The 10,909-nt window shown below is 32.3% G+C and overlaps 1 protein-coding gene across 2 annotated transcripts in view; it reads right to left on the bottom strand.

Moving 5' to 3' along the window:
* Window positions 1-10,594, bottom strand: part of LOC149785644 (retinoic acid receptor gamma-like) — a 32,283-nt gene extending 21,689 nt beyond the window's left edge. Inside the window, exons 1-2 of one of the 2 annotated variants that reach the window (XM_089931221.1) lie at window positions 10,456-10,594; window positions 1,909-2,033 (exon numbers count right to left, since the gene is read on the bottom strand). The gene's annotated coding sequence lies outside the window, so the exon portion shown is untranslated. The remainder of the gene's footprint in view (window positions 1-1,908; window positions 2,034-10,455) is intronic. The other variant, XM_089931222.1, reaches the window with a different exon arrangement.
* Between the last annotated feature and the right edge of the window lie 315 nt (window positions 10,595-10,909).

Here is a 10,909-nt window from a genome sequence, read left to right as displayed (position 1 = left end):
TACTACCACTACTACTACTACTACCACCACTACTACTATTACAACCACTAACACTACTACTACTAAAACCACTACTACTACTACCACCACCACCACTACTACTACTACCACCACTACTACTACTACCACCACTACCACTACTACTACTACCACCACTACTACTACTACCACTACTACTACTACTACCACCACTACTACTACTACCACCACTACTACTACTACTACTACTACTACCACTACTACTACTACCACCACCACTACTACTACTACCACTACTACTACTACCACCACTACTACTATTACAACCACTAACACTACTACTACTAAAACCACTACTACTACCACCACCACCACTACTACTACTACCACCACTACTACTACTAAAACCACTACTACTACTACCACCACCACCACTACTACTACTACCACCACTACTACTACTACCACCACTACTACTACTACTACCACCACTACTACTAGCACTACTAATACCATTACTACTACTACCACCACCACCACTACTACTACTACCACCACTACTACTACTACCACCACTACCACTACTACTACTACTACCACCACTAGCACTACTACTACTACTACCACTAATAATAATAATAATAATAATAATAATAATAATTTTAAATTTTTTGGGACTGTACAATATTAAAAGAACACACACATATCAACACCTTTTCTGCCTTTATACCCTTTTTGGGGTGACTGACCAGTCCATAAAATGACACAGGGTCCTCAGCACCATGGAGCATTTATAGATTTGATACTGGTTACTTGTGTCTGGCGTTTTCCCCGTGGAACCAAGCTTTGTAGAGAGGAGTTCATCAGTCCAAGATTGCGTAAGTAGGTACGAAGAACAAAATATCTTAGAAACACGGGGCATTTAGAGCAAAGATTTAATACCTGTCTAATGCAAGAATAAACACATGATGACAGATTAGCATACATGTATATGTTCGTACGTATACATGCACATTCTATCGCAAATTATTGCTGCTTGAAATCCGGTACCCAATTTCCTTCCAATAAACTCACAATATTCATTCACATTTTTCATCTGCGTGAGGACACAACGGAAAATAATACACGACAATATCAAACACACGTTGACGAAATATCAACAATTGACTCACGGCTTTGTTGGTTTTGTTACCAAATGGGCACACGTTAATGCCTCAGTTTAGACTAATTCATATTAAAACAAGAAAATAAATTGATTTAGTTTGCCAGATCCAGTTATGCAAAACTGCTACACTGTACCTATCTAAATGCGAACTTAATAAAAGCAATCCGAATTTCATACTTCAACTAAAGTATTAACATTTCTTTCTCCAAACTTATTAACTTTGCTCACGTACTTTTAGGTCGGTCAAATTATTTTAGACGGGGGTAGGTCTCAGTTGTTGGCGCAAGAAGTTCTACTGTGTTCATCCTGGTAGGTTTCCGTGGTTGGCATACGAAATTTTACACTGCTATTCCTGGCATATAGCCATAAGTTTTATTATTCCGTTATATATGGTATATGGCACTGAAATTTCATTAATGGAGGTTGAATTTTGGTTCAAGTAAAATGTGTTAAAATTTGCTTTCTTTTGAGGATGGTGTGGTTGTATGGTAGAAAAATTTGTGTAAAACGATTTTGGTTTTGGACAGGGGATGGATTTGCAACTTGTTTGTAGGTGGAGGGTAGGGAGTCTATAGAAGCTACTCTTTTGGTGGGGAATGGGAAATATAAGTTTTGGCTAGACTTATGCCATTTATATTCTACTTATTTAGTTAATGATTGATTCCCAGAGACTATTAATAGAAAAAATTAAGTTATTTAATTAAATTCCAACATGAAATAAATAAAACCTGTGAGATTTTGCTGTGCGTTCACGGGATTCGTACCTGATTACGTATTTGATGACAATTCAATGCATGTGCTTGCTTTCCCAGAATAAAATCCTGATGTAATTTTTTTTCAAGTTCATCAGATGACGTTAAGCCGTCTAATTCAAATAATCATGCTTTCCCTGCAATGAGAATGATATTAATAACTGTGAAAATTAAAGATATTTAGCACTGTTTGTATTTATCTATATTTCAGAAAAGTTCTAATACTGATTATATCAAGACCGGAGGAATGTTAAATACAAGGTTTTAATTTTGATTGTCAGTTTAAAAAAGGATGCTTATTCAAATCAAATGAGTTTAGAAAATCAAAATCAAATGTTTGTCCATCTTGCAGTCGGGTGGCCTAGTGGTCTTAAGATGCTTGCCTTTACAAATCACTCACGGGGCCCCGAGTGGCCGAGTGGTCTCACCTATGTCTGCGTGAGTTCGAGTCTCCGATTCGGCCAATGTGGGTATATGAGAAAGCTTGCCAGTAGCTTCTCGTGGGTCGGTGGTTCTTTCTGGGATTTTCCTGGGTTCTTCCTCCACCATTAATACTGGCCGTCATGTATAGCCTATCGTGTGCTGAAAAATGGCGTTAAACCCTACAACAACAACAACAAATCACTCACACATCTCACCTCTGTACGCATGGGTTTGAGTCACAGGCTCGGCCTACGTGGGTATGTTAGAAAGCATTGCCATTAGTTTCCCGTGAGTCAGGCGTTTTCCCTTGTTCTTATTCCACCAAACACTTTGGCCGCCATGTACAGCCTATGATGTGCGGAAAAATTAAGTTAAACCCATAGCAACATAGACACCCTTGCTAATTATGGAAAAATTGCACGGAAATATTGACTGAAATATGATAAATTGAAGTCCAAAACATTGTGCGAAGCACAAAAAGTGCTAAACGAATATTGTAATTAATTAAAAGAGTCATCATTACCTTGGGAAACCAATATTACGGTGTTATTTTTTTTTGCTCCATATTTCCCTTCAATCAATAAACCATGATATCAATAGTATACTACTGCACATGGAATTACTGGTTGCGAGGAATGCTTGTAGATGTTGAAATCCAGATCATTTCTGGCGTTTGAAATATGGTGGATCAATTGATTTTACATTGGGTTTTTACAATGTTGTTAGAGATATATGGTGTAAACTGATCCAACTATGTATTCATGTATTACAATGGATATGAATGGCCCATTAGTTCTACCTTAATGGCGTTGATGGAATGAAAATATGTATGACGTAAATGTTCTTGTTATGGGTGAATATCTCCCAGGTAGTAAGAATATTTAGGAAAGATGGAAGAATACATCCGACTTATAAGTATTCTTTGACTGGAAGGAGCTGGAAAATGTATAAAATGTTTCTTATTTAGGCATTTATTTTATATCTAGTAGTTCTATCTCAGAAGGTCAAGAAAAGGCTAAGATCAGGTTCATGAAACAGTTTCTAAAGAAATGATTTTAGAAATTTACTCATGTATCTGTACTCCATTTGTTAAAATTATTTGACAGACTGTAAGTTCTTTATTAAATTAAGCAAAGATATGGGGATTTGCAAAAGTTACAAGTACAATTACATTTTAGAGTACGATTACAGTTTAGGGTACAATTACAGTTCATTGAGAAACTAAGGAATTACCTGACATAATACAATGTACACGATATGATTTTATATAAGATTACATTGGCAGATGGGAATTCCATACTATACTGTAATTTACGATAATGACACAATGGTCAAATTTAGTACAAATAGGTTATAGAAAATGTATATAGTTGTGTGCGGCATGATGTTTAATGTCATTTTGGTGTTTAAAAAAATTAAGCGGGAAAGTAGGCCTAAGCTGCCATAGACTTTTATTGTCTAATTTATTTATGAATCTTGGCTTGGTGTTGATTATATTTGTTTTCTGTTTATAATATATATGCATATACATACATACATACATACATACATACATACATACATACATACATACATACATACATACATACATACACACACACACATACACACATACAATTTAAAAACTAAATATTGAAAACAAAACAGAAAAAATAAAACAAAATTGTAAAAACAACTATAATAATGTTGTTAAAAATAACAAATCTGGATAGTAATTTTTTAAAAAATAAGAATGAAAAATGAGGGAAAGCAACATTTGGAAAAATTACAAAATAAAATTAGGCAATTAAAGGATGAAATTTTAAAGTGGAAAAACGAATTTCTTTAAAAAAAAACAATAGAAACATAAAGCAGAAGATTTAAACAATAAATTTTAAGAAAATTTACCAAGTTGGTAAAAACGATGTGTACCTTCAAAACGTTCAAAAACTATTTTTAATAGTGTTGAAGAAGCGTAAGCAATTTTTAAAAAATTGTAGCAAAAATCAAAAATTTAATAACAATTAATAAAAATTAAGTAAATTAGTTTCTTTTAGAAAAATGAATGAATTGTAAAAACTATTTTGAAAATTGAGTAAAACGTGTAACAACTGTGAATGATTTACTAATTAAAGTGAGAAATTAAGAAAGTGTAACAAGTTTCAAATACTGTACAAGAACAGAAAAAAGATAGGTACTAAAACAACATACAAGAAGTCAAATTTAAAATACATACATATCACTGAGCGAAAACGTAAATAATTTCAAGGAGAGAGAAATAAATAGATGACAGACTAAAATTATAGACAAAACCTTAATATAGCCTCTCCGTTTTTCAGTCTTGATCTGCGCAACCGTATGCGTGATGGCATGTTTCTGTTCGTATTGGTGTCAATGTGTATGCCTTTATCTTAATAATAATAATAATAATAATAATAATAATTCAAATTATATGTAATTTTAATAATTTTTGTATAAGCCCGTGATATTGGAATCAATGCAGTTTCAAACTATAGCACAAAAATATTCTTCAATTTACAATGTGCTTCAGTTTGGATAAATTTTGTTTTCAATTCCAAAATTTGATCATTTGTAATTTGTAAAAATTTTTGTTCCTTTTGGTTTAATTTTTGTTTCAATTTTTAAGTCTTTTGTACAATCTTTAAAGATTTCAAATTTGTACATTATTGTTTTAATTTTTTTCACAATTTTTGCATTATTTGCTATGTTTACGATTTGTAAAAATAAAATATTGTTTACAAGGTATTGAGTTTAATATAAATTGTTGTTTCATTATTTAACTGTGATTTTATATTTTTATAATTTAGTTTAAACATATCTTATTTCATAAATTTGTAGCTCACCGTTTTCGTCAATCTTATTTTCTATTTTCAGATAAAAAGGAAGCAAAAAAGAGGAAAGAGATAAGATTAATGCCTTAGTTATATAAGTTCAAAAAGGTATCGGAGAGTAATCTCTTTGAAGATCAACTTTCCTCTGAGGACTCTCATATAAGAATACCATGCTATTAAAAAGTATGGCGTACTCCTGCAAACTCCTACAATATTTAATTATTTTACACATCAGTTTATTTTTGTTATAATAAACGACATTTTTATATGCATTGGCAAAATTAGCAAGGAAGAGCTATCATTATTTCTGCCATTACATGTCTTACAGACATTGATAACTTTGAAATATAACTTATTACCAGGAAAATAACTCATGAATGCAGAGAATGTGGAGAACACTGAAGCAGATGTCATAAAAGTTCTTATTATGTCGGACTCGTCAAAGATGACACAGCTGAGAAATTCCCTACCCAGAAGATGCTGAATATATGTCTGATCTGATATGCTAAGATGGAACGCACCAAAACGAATGTCAAAATTATTTAGATGGCCAAAATATTTCTCTTTGTTACACGCACAAAGCTTTGACAACAAATAAATACTTAAGTTCTTACATCTGTGTAAGAATATCTGCAGTGTTTACAAACTTGTATGCTAATAATTGGAACCGTTATTAGAATATAATGGCAATCGATAGTACTTTTTGACGACAATAATGTTAAATTATTGAATAGTCAGGGTGAAGGCTTAGTTAAACAATAACAATTAGTCACAGTCAATAAAAAACGAGGAAAAACAACGAAAGAGCACGTTGAAAGACGAGGACAGAATGATAAGACATTTTAAAATATTTGTACTACAAAAATTATCAGCATACTAAAATATCATTCAATAATTTGATGGTGTGCCACCTTTGATTCGTTTTAAATTATAGATCTGACAAATTGGAATGTGTAAAACAATTCAAAGGCGAAATGGCCTATACGTAGTAAAAATCTTTGCTTTGGGAAAAAGAAACCCAGGAGAACATGAATTTGGAAGAATCATTTTGCGAGTGACAATATCCTACACAGTAATCATTATTGACAACAAAACAATAATAATAATAATAATAATAATAATAATAATAGTGTTTATTTGTAATAAAAGCAAATAGCCCAGGATGCATATCCATGCATCATGCTGTACAAAGAGGTATTTGAGTATGTAACATAAAAAATAACCATCGCATCCACTGGAAATGTTATATATGCAAATTATCAAATATTATATAGCGTTTCTATTTGTGAAATACAAAGGTGTTTTGCACGGTAACCACACAATATAAATTAAATAGAACCCTAATCCTTCAAGGAGCAAACTAACGTTTGGTGATATTTTCGATCTTTCGTCTATGCAGCAGGAGTTGATGAGAGAACGGCTTATCTAATCTTTAAGGCTTTCATAGCAAACGTGGCTAAATTAGTCAACATAATTTTTCTAGCATTATTTCGTATAAAAGACCTAACGTTTTCTAAAGATTGATTTGTATATACAAAAGTGGATAAAATATTATTTCCTATCAATTCTAGATATCTTCGGCAATGACAAATCTCATCCTTCAGCTTTAATCTAAATATATCTTCAAATCATTGGCAAAACAATCTAAGAAATGTTTTTCTCGTCATTTACACCAGGAGTATACCAAACTTTGCCAAATCCATACGCAAGAAGAAGATTTTTTAAAAAAACATTTTAGCCCAAAAACCACAATTTTCCTCCCATCTTAGCTTCAGCATTGTTTAGGAGGTCCGTCTTCTCGCATTTTTAGAATTCTAAGCCAACATTTCTGAATATATTTTATATCTTATACACTGCATACTGATTCTTCCCAATTCGTTATATACGAATGCATTTTGGAGTAGACGTAGATGTACCAAAAATATATTTACAAAATTACAAATAACTTTTAAATATCACTGACATTAAAAAAGTCCTAAGCCTTTGCCCCCTAGATAAGAATGGGAGCTATCTTCGAGTCAAGCAGAGGAAGCAATCCATTTACATGTAATTTGCCAAATGTTGAAAGACTTTGCTTCAAAATATGCATAGCCTTCAGCGCTTGCAAAGACAGAGTTTTCAGGCACATTTACCAGGAGATTTTGTAAAGAAAATATGCATCCTAGCTACTTGTAATATGATTCAATCTTTAGATCTGTAGGGCCATAGTATTACATTTCGTTCTTCTGCGATAGCCACCTCTGCGAAACACAATCACTACATATTCACTTTTAATTTCCATTTTAGGCAATATGTATACAGCCCATTGGGCATATTTTGGAACTGGTGGGCAGTGTCAGCAAAGACAATTAAGTCATCTGCATACAACAGTAAAAGTAGTTCTTAGGTTTTTACCAAAACTCCACTGCTTCCTTCAGCTACAAAGGGTTTCAGATCGATAAAGAAAAAAAAGAAGAAATGAGTAAAGATGATTAAAAAAGCAACCTTGGCAAACGCTCGTAGGACAATTAAACACATCGGTAATAACATTATGGTATTTAACACATGATTTTTTTATCATTATAAATTGCCATATTATTTCTAAATATTTTTACATTTATTTTCACAAACAAGTTTTGGGTTCAGTAAACGTCTCTCTACCGTATCAAAGACTTTTTCTTAGTCTATAAATAATGTGAAAAATCTACCAATAAGTTTTCTTAAATATTTAAACATTAATGTATATAATATAAATAAAGTATCTGTTGTAAAAAAAATTTTAAAAACCCTCTAAATTTGGCTTGTTTTTCGCCCAGTAATTTGTTGTCGACCACCCATTCACGTATCCTATTATTTAATATCAATATGAACACTTTGCTTAATAAATGTAGTAGATTAATGCCTCTGTAACTGGATGGTTCATTTTCATTTCCTTTCTTCATATTTGGTATTATGAAAGATGTAGATCAATATTCTGGATAATATTCAACATTGAACAGAATATAAAATGATAATGTTAATATTGGTGCAACTATGTTGCCCGTACAAATAAAGAAATTGCTCCCCTAGCTTTGTCATGTTTCAGTTTAGTCACTGCTAGGCAAACCTCCTCTTCAGTGATTATTTTATCTAGAAAATCACCAACCAGCTGAAGGTATTCATTTTCCTGTATCAGCTCCAACAAACTGGAACTTTTTGTAAAAATTTAAAAAATATTCATTCCAAGGTGCAGATGTGATACTGCTTTGTATACCAATACTCGGATTCTTTACAAGGCGCCACAAGAGTGGTGCATTTTTTTCAGAGAATAATGCAGATAATAATAATAATAATAATAATAATAATAATAATAATAATAATAATAATAATGAAGGAAAAATAATATTATTATTATGATTATTATTATGATTATTGTTATCATGATTATTATTATTATTATTATTATTATTATTATTATTATTATTATTATTATTTTTACTATTATTATTATTAGTGTTATTATTATTATTATTATTATTATTATTATTATTATTATTATTAATGTATTGTTGCTGTTGTCAAGAACACGGAACTTACAAAAATGTTCCTTTTCTGGAACATTCATTAATTCCTTTTTTAAAATAATTAGAGAAAGCATCAACTAATTACTTACTTTCTGGCTGAGAGACTCCTTGGTAGTTGAATTTGTCCTTTATGCTGCTAATTAATAATTACGTTAATGACACGAAATTCAAATCGAAGCAAATTTGTTCATTTTGCTCAAAATAATACCTACGCAAAGAAGTGCAATTCATCCAATATGTTCTTTATATGTTTTGGAAGAAATGGTTGTAAAACTGGGGCATATTTCCTGGCGAAAAATATATTCGAGAATCAGTGACCCCTAAACATACATTTAGGATTAATTACCACTCTTGCGACGATATTTCCAGGATCTTATATCGAAAGTTGTTTAGACATTTCTACTCTGGAACTATTACTTGGCCGTGTACTAAATAATAGTGTTATAAAAGGAATTACGATCATGATAAAATGCAAATTTAATAATAAAATAATATTAAGATTAATATTATGGATGATGATTACTCTGACGATGATAATAACGGTATTATTATTATTATTATTATTATTATTATTATTCCGATGGTGAAAGATGAAAATACCTTTTTGTAAATGCTTTTCGAGATGTGAAAATATTTTTAAGCAAAAGTTTAATAATGAGAATGAATCAAACAGATTCGATGGCGTAACTTATTTCCGAGGACACTTTTACATAATTAAAATTTAAATACTCTAAATTTAATTAGAGACATAAATCCAGTTCAAAACACTCCCTGATATCTATGATATCTGAAAACTCTGCTTAAACAAACCAATTGTACGTTTCAATACATTTTAATATGTATATGAAGATGTATATGAAGCAAAAAAATATTCATGTACGGTTGTGAAATTTCCGTCATGGCAAAGGATCCATCTTGACACAAATCTATGTCAATAAACATTTTTTATCTTAATTTTGTGTTAAACGTGTATGATTAATATTTATACCATTATCACAATGCCATATAACAACAAAATATTTTACCATTACTAAAAGCAGCAAATCCCATATAACAAAAATGTGTACCATTGCAAGAAGTGATCCAAATGCCATATAACAAGAAAATGTGTACCATGTACAAAGAGTGATCAACATGTCACAGCAAAAAGATTTTGTACCATTACAAAAAACTATCAAAATGTCCAACAGAAGCAAGAATTCGGCTTATATTCCTTATAGGAACAACGAGTGTGTGTGTGTGTGTGTGTGTGTGTGTGTGTGTGTGATCTGGATTTTTAACGTAGCGTTAACAATTTTTCAGTCATATCACTACGATGTCTGCAGTGTGACAGTTTATGGTGATGTCTAGCACTGGGGCATCATGTCGCAGACATGTAGCATCATGCCCCACCCAATTACATTTTCCTGACACCAGGTCGACCAGTCCTAACACTAACTTCTTAATGCAGAGCGCCACGCGAGACAGCTGTTAGTACCATTTTTATATAAGTCTTTGATATGACTCGGCCGGGGTTCGAATCCGCGACCTCCCACATCAGTGACGGACGCTCTAACCACTAGGCCACCGGAGCGGTCATAGGAACAATGAAGTAAGTGCATAAGCACCAATAAGTTTGATAGACTGGCAAACCATTTCTGCAGACTTAGAAGTCACGTAACGTTTGTTCTTCCTCTTGTCCAGCGTTTATGTATTACCTCATTCATTTTAAAAAGTACCATTCAGATGCAAAGCGTTTTGAAAATAGTAACCTGCTTACATACCTCTGTGTGACATCGTGCATGGAAAATGTTGTTGTTGCTGTTGTTGTTGTTGATCTCGTAAGTTTCCCAAACAGACGAATTCTCTGTTATGTAGTTTGTCGGTGACGATATAGCACTGAGGCGCGTAGACAGTTTGTAGTTCACATGTACTGAACTCGACCGAGTTTACTACCACAATCTGTGACAGGGGCAAATAGTCGGTTGTACATACATATTGACTTTGAACTTATAACCTATCGGTACTACAAGATACTGTTACTTGAAAGAGGTAAGGTTAGCGACTCGGAAAACGTAATTGAGTACTGAATAAGCCACGTTACCTAATGTAAAAATATAGACCTGGAAGTTTCCTTATTGCTGGATTTTACAATAACAAATACCCGCTATCGTAGGGAGGTATTTATACCAATAGGTACATGACCATCGGTTGTCAAAGAATGAAATGAATGTATAG

Source organism: Sinohyriopsis cumingii, chromosome 13 (genome assembly GCF_028554795.1).
Source record: "Sinohyriopsis cumingii isolate HCF-2022 chromosome 13, ASM2855479v2, whole genome shotgun sequence".
NCBI lineage: Eukaryota > Metazoa > Mollusca > Bivalvia > Unionida > Unionidae > Sinohyriopsis > Sinohyriopsis cumingii.
The sequence above is the reverse complement of the archived record's forward strand: the minus strand, read 5'-3'. Positions and strand labels throughout refer to the sequence as shown.